Below are 17040 nucleotides of genomic sequence, written 5' to 3'. Positions count from 1 at the left end.
GGTCTATGTTATAAGGCGTGACACACAGTGTGGCAACATCACTGTGTCCGGCAAGGGAGCATTCATCTGTTGCACATGAATACTGTCTGTCCACACACTCTTTTTAATGCCCTTCTGTTAGGAAATGTAAACAAACCAGACACCTATCAGTTGTGCACTTGAAATAAGAGAGTTGAGTACTTGCAATCTTACTATGTTTTTACTTTTTAAATAGAAAATGCATGTTTTATGTTTTCATGTTTACTAGAAATGACTAGTATGAAAATTGTTACAGGCAATGGTCATTTACTAGAAACTTCAAGCTCCCAGGCATCTCCCTCTTAGCAAGATGCCACATAAGTTTTTTTGGTTTTTTTTTTTTGGTAGTGAAATGCAGAGGTATGATACAGATAAATCCTCAATTAGACTTTATGAAACAGCCGTTCCTCATCCACCTCAATGCTTTTTAAAGCGAGCAGTAGGAGTAAATAGAAACAGGGCATCCAACAGGAGTTCAGCTCCAAACGCCATGCTGCATTGCTTGTGGCCAATTAGGACATTTTAATGGAACACAGTGTTATCACACTAATTCTGTTGCTGATGAACGGAGGGCATCACATTCAGTTATAACGTGGTGTATACTTAGGTTGGAAAAACACTGGCGTATCGTACAACATTGTGGAGTTTTTGGAATAATTCACGCAATTAGTAAGTGACTCTGCAATTAGCTTGGTAATCACTAATCCAAGCTAAAACTACAGAAATACAATAATAACTGCAATTACCATAAAAATTCTTTAAATAGTTTTACAAAAAGGAAATAAATGTCATGTCCCCTTCCCTGGACAGTTCTAAGCCTCACTTAAAAAATGAGGATGAGATTGTTGTTGCTTCATCCCTCCTGCTTTTCAACAAGTCCCGGTGGAGTCTCAGGAAGGAGAAATTTTATTCCACATTGTTGCAACAGATTAAATCAGTTCTATGTTGAAGCAGTGTAATGTATTTTTTCCATAGTAGGCAGCCTACAGGTCCAAATCACAAAGCAAAGGTAGAATGCTCAAGCTCTCTGCATGCTTTAAGAACCCTTGCAATCCTGCACATGTATCAAAACCTGTAACTACACCCAAGGAACGTGCAGTTCTGTAGGTAATTAAATTACCTTGACCACAGAGTTGTTAGTGTACATCCAGAGCACTGAAACCACTCTGGATTTTCCATGTTCTATCACGCCTAAGCAGCTGTATTTGTTTACATCATCACTGGACTGCCTGGGGACAGCGGTTATTTTTATGGTGTGCTTTGTTTGGTTGATTGTTGTTGTAAAGGGGAAAGCGGAAAGGTTTGCTCTGGGAGTGAAGAAGAAGGAGTTGTGTGCCTACAGAGGTAACTGGGAGGATAGAGGGGGAGATGGTTGCATGTGGGGGATGGGGGGTGTCTCAGGCTGCCTTACAGGGATGGCAGTCTGTAATTAATTTTGCATGCGTCTCTCTCCCTACTCGCATTTGTTGTGTTCTTTTTTGAAGAATAACTCTTTAGGAAGGCACTGAATTTCCAGGCAAAAGAGACTGTTAAACGTTACGACAAATGTAAGTGTGAGGCCAAGAAGTTACTCTTAAATTCTTGGAGTTGTTTTTTGGATGATCTACTTACATGAGCAGAGAGTAATTTGACTATACTATACTATAGCCTTGCTTTTTGGGTCATTTTTTCAACATGCCATATTATGGTGTTTTTGGCCATTTTAACAAGATTATTTGCCATGATGTGCCTCTGCACGCTATTTTATGTGTTTTTCAGCTGTTTTCAGCTGTTTTCGGAACATGTCATTTTTTGACTTTTTTACCATACTATAGCCTTGGTTTTCGGCTCATTTTTTCATCATGCCATATTATGCCGTTTTTGTAAATTTTTGCAACATTCTTTGCAATGATGTGCCTTGGCACCCTATTTTATGCGTTTTCCACCTGTTTGGAGTTGTTTTTGGGACATTTCATTTTTTGACTTATTTCACCATACTATAGCCTTGCTTTTTGGGTCATTTTTTCAACATGCCATATTATGGTGTTTTTGGCCATTTTAACAAGATTATTTGCCATGATGTGCCTTGGCAGGCTATTTTATGTGTTTTTCAGCTGTTTTCGGAACATGTCATTTTTGACTTTTTTCGCCATACTATAGCCTTGCTTTTTGGCTCATTTTTTCAACATGCCATATTATGGTATTTTCGGCCATTTTAACAACATTCTTTGCCATGCTGTGCCTTGGCACTCTATTTTGTATGTTTTTCAGCTGTTTTCAGCTGTTTTCGGGACATGTCATTTATTTTACTATTTTGCCATACTATAAACTTGGTTTTCGGCTCATTTTTTCATCATGCCATATTATTGTATTTTTGGTCATTTTAACAACATTCTATGCCATGGCATGTTATTTTATGTGTTTTTCAGCTGTTTTTGGGACATATCATTTTTGACTTTTCTCGCCATATTATAGCCTTGCTTTACGGCTCATTTTTTCAACATCCCATATTATGCCATTTTTGTAAATTTTTGCAACATTCTTTGCCATGATGTGCCTTGGCACGCTATTTTATGTGTTTTTCAGCTGTTTTCAGCTGTTTTCGGAACATGTCATTTTTTACTTTTTTCGCCATACTATAGCCTTGCTTTTTGGCTCATTTTTTCAACATGCCATATTATGGTATTTTCGGCCATTTTAACAACATTCTTTGCCATGCTGTGCCTTGGCACTCTATTTTGTATGTTTTTCAGCTGTTTTCAGCTGTTTTCGGGACATGTCATTTATTTTACTATTTTGCCATACTATAAACTTGGTTTTCGGCTCATTTTTTCATCATGCCATATTATTGTATTTTTGGTCATTTTAACAACATTCTATGCCATGGCATGCCATGGCATGTTATTTTATGTGTTTTTCAGCTGTTTTTGGGACATATCATTTTTGACTTTTCTCGCCATATTATAGCCTTGCTTTACGGCTCATTTTTTCAACATCCCATATTATGCCATTTTTGTAAATTTTTGCAACATTCTTTGCCATGATGTGCCTTGGCACGCTATTTTATGTGTTTTTCAGCTGTTTTCAGCTGTTTTCGGAACATGTCATTTTTTACTTTTTTCGCCATACTATAGCCTTGGTTTTTGGGTCATTTTTTCAGCATCCCATATTATGGTGTTTTTGGTCATTTTAACAAGATTCTTTGCAATGATGTGCCTTGGCACGCTATTTTATGTGTTTTTCAACTGTTTTCAGCTGTTTTCGGGAAATGTCATTTTTTGACTATTTTGCCATACTATTGCCTTGCTTTTCAGCTAATTTTTTATATGTGCCATATTATGGTGTTTTTGGCCATTTTAACAACATTCTATGCCATGGCATGTTATTTTATCTGTTTTTCAGCTGTTTTCAACTGTTTTTGGGACATGTCATTTTTTGACTATTTTGCCATACTATAGCCTTGCTTTTTGGGTCATCTTTTCAACATGCCATATTATGGTGTTTTTGGTCATTTTAACAATATTCTGTGCCATGGCACGTTATTTTATGTGTGTTTCATCTGTTTTCAGCTGTTTTCGGGACATGTCAATTTTGACTTTTTTCGCCATACTATAGCCTTGCTCTTTGGGCCATTTTTTCAACATGCCATATTATGGTGTTTTTGGCCATTTTAACAACATTCTATGCCATGGCATGTTATTTTAGGTGTTTTTCAGCTGTTTTCAGCTGTTTTTGGGACATGTCATTTTTTGACTATTTTGCCATGCTATAGCCTTGCTTTTCGGCTCATTTTTTCAATGTGCCATATTATGGTGTTTTTGGCCATTTTAATAACATTCTTTGCCATGCTGTGCCTTGGCACGCTATTTTACGTGTTTTTCAGCTGTTTTCAGCAGTTTTTGGGACATTTCATTTTTGACTTTTTTCGCCATACTATAGCCTTGGTTTTCGGCTCATTTTTTCAACATCCCATATTATCGTGTTTTTGTTCATTTTAACAAGATTCTTTGCCATGATGTGCCTTGGCACGCTATTTTATGTGTTTTTCAGCTGTTTTCAGCTGTTTTCGGAACATGTCACTTTTGACTTTTTTTGCCATACTATAGCCTTGCTTTTTGGGTCATTTTTTCAACATACCACATGATGGTGGTTTTTTTTGCTGTTTTTGCAACATTCTATGGTATGGCACGTTTTGACAGAATTCTTTTCCAAAAAGAATTAATATTGCCAGTTCTTTGAAGAAAATGCAACTGCGATGTGATGCATGAAAAACCTTTAATACATGGAAAGAAGACAAACAGTAGTTTTCTGATGACAGTGAGGCTTGGACTTACTCATATACCTGGTAATCTTCCACAACCACCACAAGGAACAAGATATTAATGAACATTCCATATGAACAATAAAACAATGAAACATGAAACCGATAGAAAGAACAGTACCCCTTTAGGACAAACAGATAACCAAACAGCGATGGACACTCCCAGGTGGGAACATCTCGAAAGAACAATCACCACACCATAAAATCGTATTGACAGTCTGTACAGCTGTACTTTTCACAGAAATAAAACTTTCCTAAAAGTCTCTCACATTGTTTTATCATACTATATTATGTTTTTCAGCACTTTTTGGAAAATGTCATTTTTGGACTTTTTTCGCCATACTATAACCTTGGTTTTTGGGTCATTTTTTCAACATGCCATATTATGGTGTTTTTGGTCATTTTAACAACATTCTATGCCATGGCATGCCATGGCACGTTATTTCATGTGTTTTTCAGCTGTTTTCAGCTGTTTTCGGGACATTCGATTTTTTTACTTTTTCACCATACTATAGCCTTGGTTTTCGGCTCATTTTTTCAACATGCCATATTATGGTGTTTTTGGCCATTTTAACAACAGTTTATGCCATGGCATGCCTCTGCACACTATTTTATGTGTTTTTCAGCTGTTTTCAGCAGTTTTCGGGACATGTCATTTTTTGACTATTTTGCCATACTATAGCCTTGCTTTTCGGCTCATTTTTTATATGTGACATATTATGTTGTTTTTGGCCATTTTAACAACATTCTATGCCATGATGTGCCATGGCACGCTATTTTATGTGTTTTTCAGCTATTTTCAGCTGTTTTCGGGACATGTCATTTTTTGACTTTTTTTGCCATACTATAGCCTTGCTTTTTGGGTCATTTTTTCAACATGCCATATTACGCTGTTTTTGTTCATTTTTGCAACATTCTTTGCCATGATGTGCCTTGGCAGGCTATTTTATGTGTTTTTCAGCTGTTTTCAGCTGTTTTCGGGACAAGTCAATTTTGACTATTTTGCCATACTATAGCCTTGCTTTTCGGCTAATTTTTTCAATGTGCCATATTATGGTGTTTTTGGCCATTTTAATATAATTCTTTGCCATGCTGTGCCTTGGCACGCTATTTTATGTGTTTTTCAACTGTTTTCAGCTGTTTTCGGGGACATTCGATTTTTCGACTTTTTCGCTATACTATAGCCTTGGTTTTCGGCTCATTTTTTCAACATGCCATATTATGGTGTTTTTGGTCATTTTAACAACATTCTATGCCATGGCATGCCATGGCACATTATTTCATGTGTTTTTCAGCTGTTTTCAGCTGTTTTCGGGACATTCAATTTTTTGACTTTTTCGCCATACTATAGCCTTGCTTTTTGGCTCATTTTTTCAATGTGCCATATTATGGTGTTTTTGGCCATTTTAACAACATTCTATACCATAGCATGCCATGGCACGTTATTTTAGGTGTTTTTCAGCTGTTTTCAGCTGTTTTCGGGACATTCGATTTTTTGACTTTTTCGCCATACTATAGCCTTGGTTTTCGGCTCATTTTTTCAACATGCCATATTATGGTGTTTTTGTTCATTTTTGCAACATTCTTTGCCATGGCATGCCATGGCACGTTATTTCATGTGTTTTTCAGCTGTTTTCAGCTGTTTTCGGGACATTCGATTTTTTGACTTTTTCGCCATACTATAGCCTTGCTTTTTGGCTCATTTTTTCAATGTGCCATATTATGTTGTTTTTGGCCATTTTAACAACATTCTTTACCATAGCATGCCATGGCACGTTATTTTAGGTGTTTTTCAGCTGTTTTCAGCTGTTTTTGGGACATGTCATTTTTTGACTATTTTGCCATACTATAGCCTTGCTTTTTGGCTCATTTTTTCAACATGCCATATTATGGTGTTTTTGGCCATTTCAACAACATTCTATGCCATGGCATGCCATGACACGTTATTTTAGGTGTTTTTCAGCTGTTTTCAGCTGTTTTCGGGACATGTCAATTTTGACTTTTTTCGCCATACTATAGCCTTGCTCTTTGGGCCATTTTTTCAACATGCCATATTATGGTGTTTTTGGCCATTTTAACAACATTCTATGCCATGGCATGCCATGGCACGTTATTTTAGGTGTTTTTCAGCTGTTTTCAGCTGTTTTTGGGACATGTCATTTTTTGACTATTTTGCCATGCTATAGCCTTGCTTTTCGGGTCATTTTTTCAACATGCCATATTATGGTGTTTTTCGTAATTTTGACAACAGTTTATGCCATGGCATGCCTCTGCACACTATTTTATGTGTTTTTCAGCTGTTTTCAGCAGTTTTCGGGACATGTCATTTTTTGACTTTTTTGCCATACTATAGCCTTGGTTTTCAGCTCATTTTTTCAACATGCCATATTGTGGTGTTTTTGGTCATTTTAACAACGTTCTATGCCATGGCATGCCATGGCACGCTATTTTATGTGTGTTTCATCTGTTTTCAGCTGTTTTCGGGACATGTCAATTTTGACTTTTTTCGCCATACTATAGCCTTGCTCTTTGGGCCATTTTTTCAACATGCCATATTATGGTGTTTTTGGCCATTTTAATAACATTCTTTGCCATGCTGTGCCTTAGCACGCTATTTTATGTGTTTGTCAGCTGTTTTCAGCTGTTTTCGGGACATGTCATTTTTTGACTATTTTGCCATACTATAGCCTTGCTTTTCGGGTCATTTTTTCAGCATGCCATATTATGCTGTTTTTGTTCATTTTTGCAACAGTTTATGCCATGGCATGCCTCTGCATACTATTTTATGTGTTTTTCAGCTGTTTTCAGCTGTTTTTGGGACATGTCATTTGTTGACTATTTTGCCATACTATAGCCTTGCTTTTCGGCTCATTTTTTATATGTGACATATTATGTTGTTTTTGGCCATTTTAACAACATTCTTTGCCATGATGTGCCATGGCACGCTATTTTATGTGTTTTTCAGCTGTTTTCATCTGTTTTTAGAACATTCGATTTTTTGACTTTTTTGCCATACTATAGCCTTGGTTTTCAGCTCATTTTTTCAACATGCCATATTATGGTGTTTTTGGTCATTTTAACAACATTCTATGCCATGACGTGCCTCTGCACACTATTTTATGTGTTTTTCAGCTGTTTTCAGCTGTTTTCGGAACATGTCATTTTTTGACTATTTTGCCATACTATAGCCTTGCTTTTCGGCTCATTTTTTCAATGTGCCATATTATGGTGTTTTTGGCCATTTTAACAAGATTCTTTGCCATGATGTGCCTTGGCACGCTATTTTATGTGTTTTTCAGCTGTTTTCAGCTGTTTTCGGAACATGTCACTTTTGACTTTTTTCGCCATACTATAGCCTTGCTTTTTGGGTCATTTTTTCAACATGCCACATGATGGTGTTTTTTTTTGCTGTTTTTGCAACATTCTTTGGTATGGCACGTTTTGACAGAATTCTTTTCCAAAAAGAATTAATATTGCCAGTTCTTTGAAGAAAATGCAACTGCGATGTGATGCATGAAAAACCTTTAATACATGGAAAGAAGACAAACAGTAGTTTTCTGATGACAGTGAGGCTTGGACTTACTCATATACCTGGTAATCTTCCACAACCACCACAAGGAACAAGATATTAATGAACATTCCATATGAACAATAAAACAATGAAACATGAAACCGATAGAAAGAACAGTACCCCTTTAGGACAAACAGATAACCAAACAGCGATGGACACTCCCAGGTGGGAACATCTCGAAAGAACAATCACCACACCATAAAATCGTATTGACAGTCTGTACAGCTGTACTTTTCACAGAAATAAAACTTTCCTAAAAGTCTCTCACATTGTTTTATCATACTATATTATGTTTTTCAGCAGTTTTTGGAAAATGTCATTTTTGGACTTTTTTCGCTATACTATAGCCTTGGTTTTCGGCTCATTTTTTCAACATGCCATATTATGGTGTTTTTGGCCATTTTAACAACATTCTATGCCATGATGTGCCATGGCACGCTATTTTATGTGTTTTTCAGCTATTTTCAGCTGTTTTCGGGACATGTCATTTTTTGACTTTTTTTGCCATACTATAGCCTTGCTTTTTGGGTCATTTTTTCAACATGCCATATTACGCTGTTTTTGTTCATTTTTGCAACATTCTTTGCCATGATGTGCCTTGGCAGGCTATTTTATGTGTTTTTCAGCTGTTTTCAGCTGTTTTCGGGACATTCAATTTTTTGACTATTTTGCCATACTATAGCCTTGCTTTTCGGGTAATTTTTTCAACATGCCATATTATGGTGTTTTTGGCCATTTTAACAACATTCTTTGCCATGATGTGCCTTGGCACGCTATTTTATGTATTTTTCAGCTGTTTTCAGCTGTTTTCGGGACATTCGATTTTTTGACTTTTTTGCCATACTATAGCCTTGGTTTTCGGCTCATTTTTTCAACATGCCATATTGTGGTGTTTTTGGTCATTTTAACAACATTCTATGCCATGGCATGCCATGGCACGCTATTTTATGTGTTTTTCAGCTATTTTCAGCTGTTTTCGGGACATGTCATTTTTTGACTTTTTTGCCATACTATAGCCTTGCTTTTTGGGTCATTTTTTCAACATGCCATATTACGCTGTTTTTGTTCATTTTTGCAACATTCTTTGCCATGATGTGCCTTGGCAGGCTATTTTATGTGTTTTTCAGCTGTTTTCAGCTGTTTTTGGGACATGTCATTTTTTGACTATTTTGCCATACTATAGCCTTGCTTTTCGGCTCATTTTTTCAATGTGCCATATTATGGTGTTTTTGGCCATTTTAATAACATTCTTTGCCATGCTGTGCCTTAGCACGCTATTTTATGTGTTTGTCAGCTGTTTTCAGCTGTTTTTGGGATATTCGATTTTTTGACTTTTTCGCCATACTATAGCCTTGGTTTTCGGCTCATTTTTTCAACATGCCATATTATGGTGTTTTTGGCCATTTTAACAACATTCTATGCCATGGCATGCCATGGCACGTTATTGTAGGTGTTTTTCAGCTGTTTTCAGCTGTTTTTGGGACATTCGATTTTTTGACTATTTTGCCATACTATAGCCTTGGTTTTCGGCTCATTTTTTCAACATGCCATATTATGGTGTTTTTGGCCATTTTAACAACATTCTATGCCATGGCATGCCATGGCACGTTATTTTAGGTGTTTTTCAGCTGTTTTCAGCTGTTTTTGGGACATGTCATTTTTTGACTATTTTGCCATACTATAGCCTTGCTTTTCGGCTCATTTTTTCAATGTGCCATATTATGGTGTTTTTGGCCATTTTAATAACATTCTTTGCCATGCTGTGCCTTGGCACGCTATTTTATGTGTTTGTCAGCTGTTTTCAGCTGTTTTTGGGACATGTCATTTTTTGACTTTTTTGCCATACTATAGCCTTGCTATTCGGGTCATTTTTTCAACATGCCATATTATGGTGTTTATCGTAATTTTGACAACATTTTATGCCATGGCATGCCTCTGCACACTATTTTATGTGTTTTTCAGCTGTTTTCAGCTGTTTTCGGGACATGTCAATTTTGACTATTTTGCCATACTATAGCCTTGCTTTTCGGCTCATTTTTTCAACATCCCATATATTGCCGTTTTTGCAAATTTTTGCAACATTCTTTGCAATGATGTGCCTTGGCATGCTATTTTATGTGTTTTTCAACTGTTTTCAGCTGTTTTCGGGGACATTCGATTTTTTGACTTTTTCGCTATACTATAGCCTTGGTTTTCGGCTCAACATGCCATATTATGGTGTTTTTGGTCATTTTAACAACATTCTATGCCATGGCATGCCATGGCACGTTATTTCATGTGTTTTTCAGCTGTTTTCAGCTGTTTTCGGGACATTCGATTTTTTAACTTTTTCGCCATACTATAGCCTTGGTTTTCGGCTCATTTTTTCAACATGCCATATTATGGTGTTTTTGGCCATTTTAACAACATTCTATGCCATGGCATGCCATGGCACGTTATTTTATGTGTTTTTCAGCTGTTTTCAGCTGTTTTCGGGACATGTCATTTTTTGACTATTTTGCCATACTATAGCCTTGCTTTTTGGCTCATTTTTTCAATGTGCCATATTATGGTGTTTTTGGCCATTTTAATAACATTCTTTGCCATGATGTGCCTTGGCACGCTATTTTATATGTTTTTCAACTGTTTTCAGCTGTTTTCGGGACATGTCATTTTTTGACTATTTTGCCATACTATAGCCTTGCTTTTCGGGTAATTTTTTCAACATGCCATATTATGGTGTTTTTGGCCATTTTAACAACATTCTATGCCATGGCATGCCATGGCACGTTATTTTAGGTGTTTTTCAGCTGTTTTCAGCTGTTTTCGGGACATGTCATTTTTTGACTATTTTGCCATACTATAGCCTTGGTTTTCGGCTCATTTTTTCAACATGCCATATTGTGGTGTTTTTGGTCATTTTAACAACATTCTATGCCATGGCATGCCATGGCACGCTATTTTATGTGTGTTTCATCTGTTTTCAGCTGTTTTCGGGACATGTCAATTTTGACTTTTTTCGCCATACTATAGCCTTGCTCTTTGGGCCATTTTTTCAACATGCCATATTATGGTGTTTTTGGCCATTTTAATAACATTCTTTGCCATGCTGTGCCTTAGCACGCTATTTTATGTGTTTGTCAGCTGTTTTCAGCTGTTTTCGGGACATGTCATTTTTTGACTATTTTGCCATACTATAGCCTTGCTTTTCGGGTCATTTTTTCAGCATGCCATATTATGCTGTTTTTGTTCATTTTTGCAACAGTTTATGCCATGGCATGCCTCTGCATACTATTTTATGTGTTTTTCAGCTGTTTTCAGCTGTTTTTGGGACATGTCATTTGTTGACTATTTTGCCATACTATAGCCTTGCTTTTCGGCTCATTTTTTATATGTGACATATTATGTTGTTTTTGGCCATTTTAACAACATTCTTTGCCATGATGTGCCATGGCACGCTATTTTATGTGTTTTTCAGCTGTTTTCATCTGTTTTTAGAACATTCGATTTTTTGACTTTTTTGCCATACTATAGCCTTGGTTTTCAGCTCATTTTTTCAACATGCCATATTATGGTGTTTTTGGTCATTTTAACAACATTCTATGCCATGACGTGCCTCTGCACACTATTTTATGTGTTTTTCAGCTGTTTTCAGCTGTTTTCGGAACATGTCATTTTTTGACTATTTTGCCATACTATAGCCTTGCTTTTCGGCTCATTTTTTCAATGTGCCATATTATGGTGTTTTTGGCCATTTTAACAAGATTCTTTGCCATGATGTGCCTTGGCACGCTATTTTATGTGTTTTTCAGCTGTTTTCAGCTGTTTTCGGAACATGTCACTTTTGACTTTTTTCGCCATACTATAGCCTTGCTTTTTGGGTCATTTTTTCAACATGCCACATGATGGTGTTTTTTTTTGCTGTTTTTGCAACATTCTTTGGTATGGCACGTTTTGACAGAATTCTTTTCCAAAAAGAATTAATATTGCCAGTTCTTTGAAGAAAATGCAACTGCGATGTGATGCATGAAAAACCTTTAATACATGGAAAGAAGACAAACAGTAGTTTTCTGATGACAGTGAGGCTTGGACTTACTCATATACCTGGTAATCTTCCACAACCACCACAAGGAACAAGATATTAATGAACATTCCATATGAACAATAAAACAATGAAACATGAAACCGATAGAAAGAACAGTACCCCTTTAGGACAAACAGATAACCAAACAGCGATGGACACTCCCAGGTGGGAACATCTCGAAAGAACAATCACCACACCATAAAATCGTATTGACAGTCTGTACAGCTGTACTTTTCACAGAAATAAAACTTTCCTAAAAGTCTCTCACATTGTTTTATCATACTATATTATGTTTTTCAGCAGTTTTTGGAAAATGTCATTTTTGGACTTTTTTCGCTATACTATAGCCTTGGTTTTCGGCTCATTTTTTCAACATGCCATATTATGGTGTTTTTGGCCATTTTAACAACATTCTATGCTATGATGTGCCATGGCACGCTATTTTATGTGTTTTTCAGCTATTTTCAGCTGTTTTCGGGACATGTCATTTTTTGACTTTTTTTGCCATACTATAGCCTTGCTTTTTGGGTCATTTTTTCAACATGCCATATTACGCTGTTTTTGTTCATTTTTGCAACATTCTTTGCCATGATGTGCCTTGGCAGGCTATTTTATGTGTTTTTCAGCTGTTTTCAGCTGTTTTCGGGACATTCAATTTTTTTACTTTTTTGCCATACTATAGCCTTGCTTTTTGGGTCATCTTTTCAACATCCCATCTTATGCCGTTTTTGTAAATTTTTGCAACATTCTTTGCCATGATGTGCCTTGGCACGCTATTTTATGTATTTTTCAGCTGTTTTCAGCTGTTTTCGGGACATTCGATTTTTTGACTTTTTTGCCATACTATAGCCTTGGTTTTCGGCTCATTTTTTCAACATGCCATATTGTGGTGTTTTTGGTCATTTTAACAACATTCTATGCCATGGCATGCCATGGCACGCTATTTTATGTGTGTTTCATCTGTTTTCAGCTGTTTTCGGGACATGTCAATTTTGACTTTTTTGCCATACTATAGCCTTGCTTTTCGGCTCATTTTTTATATGTGACATATTATGTTGTTTTTGGCCATTTTAACAACATTCTTTGCCATGATGTGCCATGGCACGCTATTTTATGTGTTTTTCAGCTGTTTTCATCTGTTTTTAGAACATTCGATTTTTTGACTTTTTTGCCATACTATAGCCTTGGTTTTCAGCTCATTTTTTCAACATGCCATATTATGGTGTTTTTGGTCATTTTAACAACATTCTATGCCATGATGTGCCATGGCACGCTATTTTATGTGTTTTTCAGCTATTTTCAGCTGTTTTCGGGACATGTCATTTTTTGACTTTTTTGCCATACTATAGCCTTGCTTTTTGGGTCATTTTTTCAACATGCCATATTACGCTGTTTTTGTTCATTTTTGCAACATTCTTTGCCATGATGTGCCTTGGCAGGCTATTTTATGTGTTTTTCAGCTGTTTTCAGCTGTTTTTGGGACATGTCATTTTTTGACTATTTTGCCATACTATAGCCTTGCTTTTCGGCTCATTTTTTCAATGTGCCATATTATGGTGTTTTTGGCCATTTTAATAACATTCTTTGCCATGCTGTGCCTTAGCACGCTATTTTATGTGTTTGTCAGCTGTTTTCAGCTGTTTTTGGGATATTCGATTTTTTGACTTTTTCGCCATACTATAGCCTTGGTTTTCGGCTCATTTTTTCAACATGCCATATTATGGTGTTTTTGGCCATTTTAACAACATTCTATGCCATGGCATGCCATGGCACGTTATTGTAGGTGTTTTTCAGCTGTTTTCAGCTGTTTTTGGGACATTCGATTTTTTGACTATTTTGCCATACTATAGCCTTGGTTTTCGGCTCATTTTTTCAACATGCCATATTATGGTGTTTTTGGCCATTTTAACAACATTCTATGCCATGGCATGCCATGACACGTTATTTTAGGTGTTTTTCAGCTGTTTTCAGCTGTTTTCGGGACATGTCAATTTTGACTTTTTTCGCCATACTATAGCCTTGCTCTTTGGGCCATTTTTTCAACATGCCATATTATGGTGTTTTTGGCCATTTTAACAACATTCTATGCCATGGCATGCCATGGCACGTTATTTTAGGTGTTTTTCAGCTGTTTTCAGCTGTTTTTGGGACATTCGATTTTTTGACTATTTTGCCATACTATAGCCTTGGTTTTCGGCTCATTTTTTCAACATGCCATATTATGGTGTTTTTGGCCATTTTAACAACATTCTATGCCATGGCATGCCATGGCACGTTATTTTAGGTGTTTTTCAGCTGTTTTCAGCTGTTTTTGGGACATGTCATTTTTTGACTATTTTGCCATACTATAGCCTTGCTTTTCGGCTCATTTTTTCAATGTGCCATATTATGGTGTTTTTGGCCATTTTAATAACATTCTTTGCCATGCTGTGCCTTGGCACGCTATTTTATGTGTTTGTCAGCTGTTTTCAGCTGTTTTTGGGACATGTCATTTTTTGACTTTTTTGCCATACTATAGCCTTGCTATTCGGGTCATTTTTTCAACATGCCATATTATGGTGTTTATCGTAATTTTGACAACATTTTATGCCATGGCATGCCTCTGCACACTATTTTATGTGTTTTTCAGCTGTTTTCAGCTGTTTTCGGGACATGTCAATTTTGACTATTTTGCCATACTATAGCCTTGCTTTTCCGCTCATTTTTTCAACATCCCATATATTGCCGTTTTTGCAAATTTTTGCAACATTCTTTGCAATGATGTGCCTTGGCATGCTATTTTATGTGTTTTTCAACTGTTTTCAGCTGTTTTCGGGGACATTCGATTTTTTGACTTTTTCGCTATACTATAGCCTTGGTTTTCGGCTCAACATGCCATATTATGGTGTTTTTGGTCATTTTAACAACATTCTATGCCATGGCATGCCATGGCACGTTATTTCATGTGTTTTTCAGCTGTTTTCGGGACATTCGATTTTTTAACTTTTTCGCCATACTATAGCCTTGGTTTTCGGCTCATTTTTTCAACATGCCATATTATGGTGTTTTTGGCCATTTTAACAACATTCTATGCCATGGCATGCCATGGCACGTTATTTTATGTGTTTTTCAGCTGTTTTCAGCTGTTTTCGGGACATGTCATTTTTTGACTATTTTGCCATACTATAGCCTTGCTTTTTGGCTCATTTTTTCAATGTGCCATATTATGGTGTTTTTGGCCATTTTAATAACATTCTTTGCCATGATGTGCCTTGGCACGCTATTTTATATGTTTTTCAACTGTTTTCAGCTGTTTTCGGGACATGTCATTTTTTGACTATTTTGCCATACTATAGCCTTGCTTTTCGGGTAATTTTTTCAACATGCCATATTATGGTGTTTTTGGCCATTTTAACAACATTCTATGCCATGGCATGCCATGGCACGTTATTTTAGGTGTTTTTCAGCTGTTTTCAGCTGTTTTCGGGACATGTCATTTTTTGACTATTTTGCCATACTATAGCCTTGCTTTTCGGGTAATTTTTTCAACATGCCATATTATGGTGTTTTTGGCCATTTTAACAACATTCTATGCCATGGCATGCCATGGCACGTTATTTTAGGTGTTTTTCAGCTGTTTTCAGCTGTTTTCGGGACATGTCATTTTTTGACTATTTTGCCATACTATAGCCTTGGTTTTCGGCTCATTTTTTCAACATGCCATATTGTGGTGTTTTTGGTCATTTTAACAACATTCTATGCCATGGCATGCCTCTGCACGCTATTTTATGTGTGTTTCATCTGTTTTCAGCTGTTTTCGGGACATGTCAATTTTGACTTTTTTCGCCATACTATAGCCTTGCTCTTTGGGCCATTTTTTCAACATGCCATATTATGGTGTTTTTGGCCATTTTAACAACATTCTATGCCATGGCATGCCATGGCACGTTATTTTAGGTGTTTTTCAGCTGTTTTCAGCTGTTTTTGGGACATGTCATTTTTTGACTATTTTGCCATACTATAGCCTTGCTTTTTGGCTCATTTTTTCAATGTGCCATATTATGGTGTTTTTGGTCATTTTAACAACATTCTTTGCCATGGCATGCCATGGCACGTTATTTCATGTGTTTTTCAGCTGTTTTCATCTGTTTTTGGGACATTCGATTTTTTGACTTTTTGCCATACTATAGCCTTGCTTTTTGGGTCATTTTTTCAACATGCCATATTACGCTGTTTTTGTTCATTTTTGCAACATTCTTTGCCATGATGTGCCTTGGCAGGCTATTTTATGTGTTTTTCAGCTGTTTTCAGCTGTTTTCGGGACATTCAATTTTTTTACTTTTTTGCCATACTATAGCCTTGCTTTTTGGGTCATCTTTTCAACATCCCATCTTATGCCGTTTTGGTAAATGTTTGCAACATTCTTTGCCATGATGTGCCTTGGCACGCTATTTTATGTATTTTTCAGCTGTTTTCAGCTGTTTTCGGGACATTCGATTTTTTGACTTTTTCGCCATACTATAGCCTTGGTTTTCGGCTCATTTTTTCAACATGCCATATTATGGTGTTTTTGGCCATTTTAACAACATTCTATGCCATGGCACGTTATTTTAGGTGTTTTTCAGCTGTTTTCAGCGGTTTTTGGGACATGTCATTTTTTGACTATTTTGCCATACTATAGCCTTGCTTTTTGGCTCATTTCTTCAATGTGCCATATTATGGTGGTTTTGGTCATTTTAACAACATTCTTTGCCATGGCATGCCATGGCACGTTATTTCATGTGTTTTTCAGCTGTTTTCAGCTGTTTTCGACATTCGATTTTTTGACTTTTTTCGCCATACTATAGCCTTGGTTTTCGGCTCATTTTTCAACATGCCATATTATGGTGTTTTTGGCCATTTTAACAACATTCTATGCCATGGCATGCCATGGCACGTTATTTTAGGTGTTTTTCAGCTGTTTTCAGCTGTTTTTGGGACATGTCATTTTTTGACTATTTTGCCATACTATAGCCTTGCTTTTTGGCTCATTTTTTTCAATGTGCCATATTATGGTGTTTTTGGCCATTTTAACAACATTCTATGCCATGGCATGCCATGACACGTTAT

General features: G+C 36.5%; 1 protein-coding gene across 3 annotated transcripts in view; it reads left to right on the top strand.

Annotated features, from left to right (window-relative positions):
- The window catches only part of macrod2 (mono-ADP ribosylhydrolase 2), a 511048-nt gene that overhangs the window by 465953 nt on the left and 28055 nt on the right, over positions 1 to 17040 (top strand). The window lies entirely within an intron of this gene.

Source organism: Plectropomus leopardus, chromosome 13 (genome assembly GCF_026936395.1).
Source record: "Plectropomus leopardus strain MGB_pleo_1.0 chromosome 13, ASM2693639v1, whole genome shotgun sequence".
Taxonomy (NCBI): Eukaryota; Metazoa; Chordata; class Actinopteri; order Perciformes; family Serranidae; genus Plectropomus; species Plectropomus leopardus.
The sequence above is the reverse complement of the archived record's forward strand: the minus strand, read 5'-3'. Positions and strand labels throughout refer to the sequence as shown.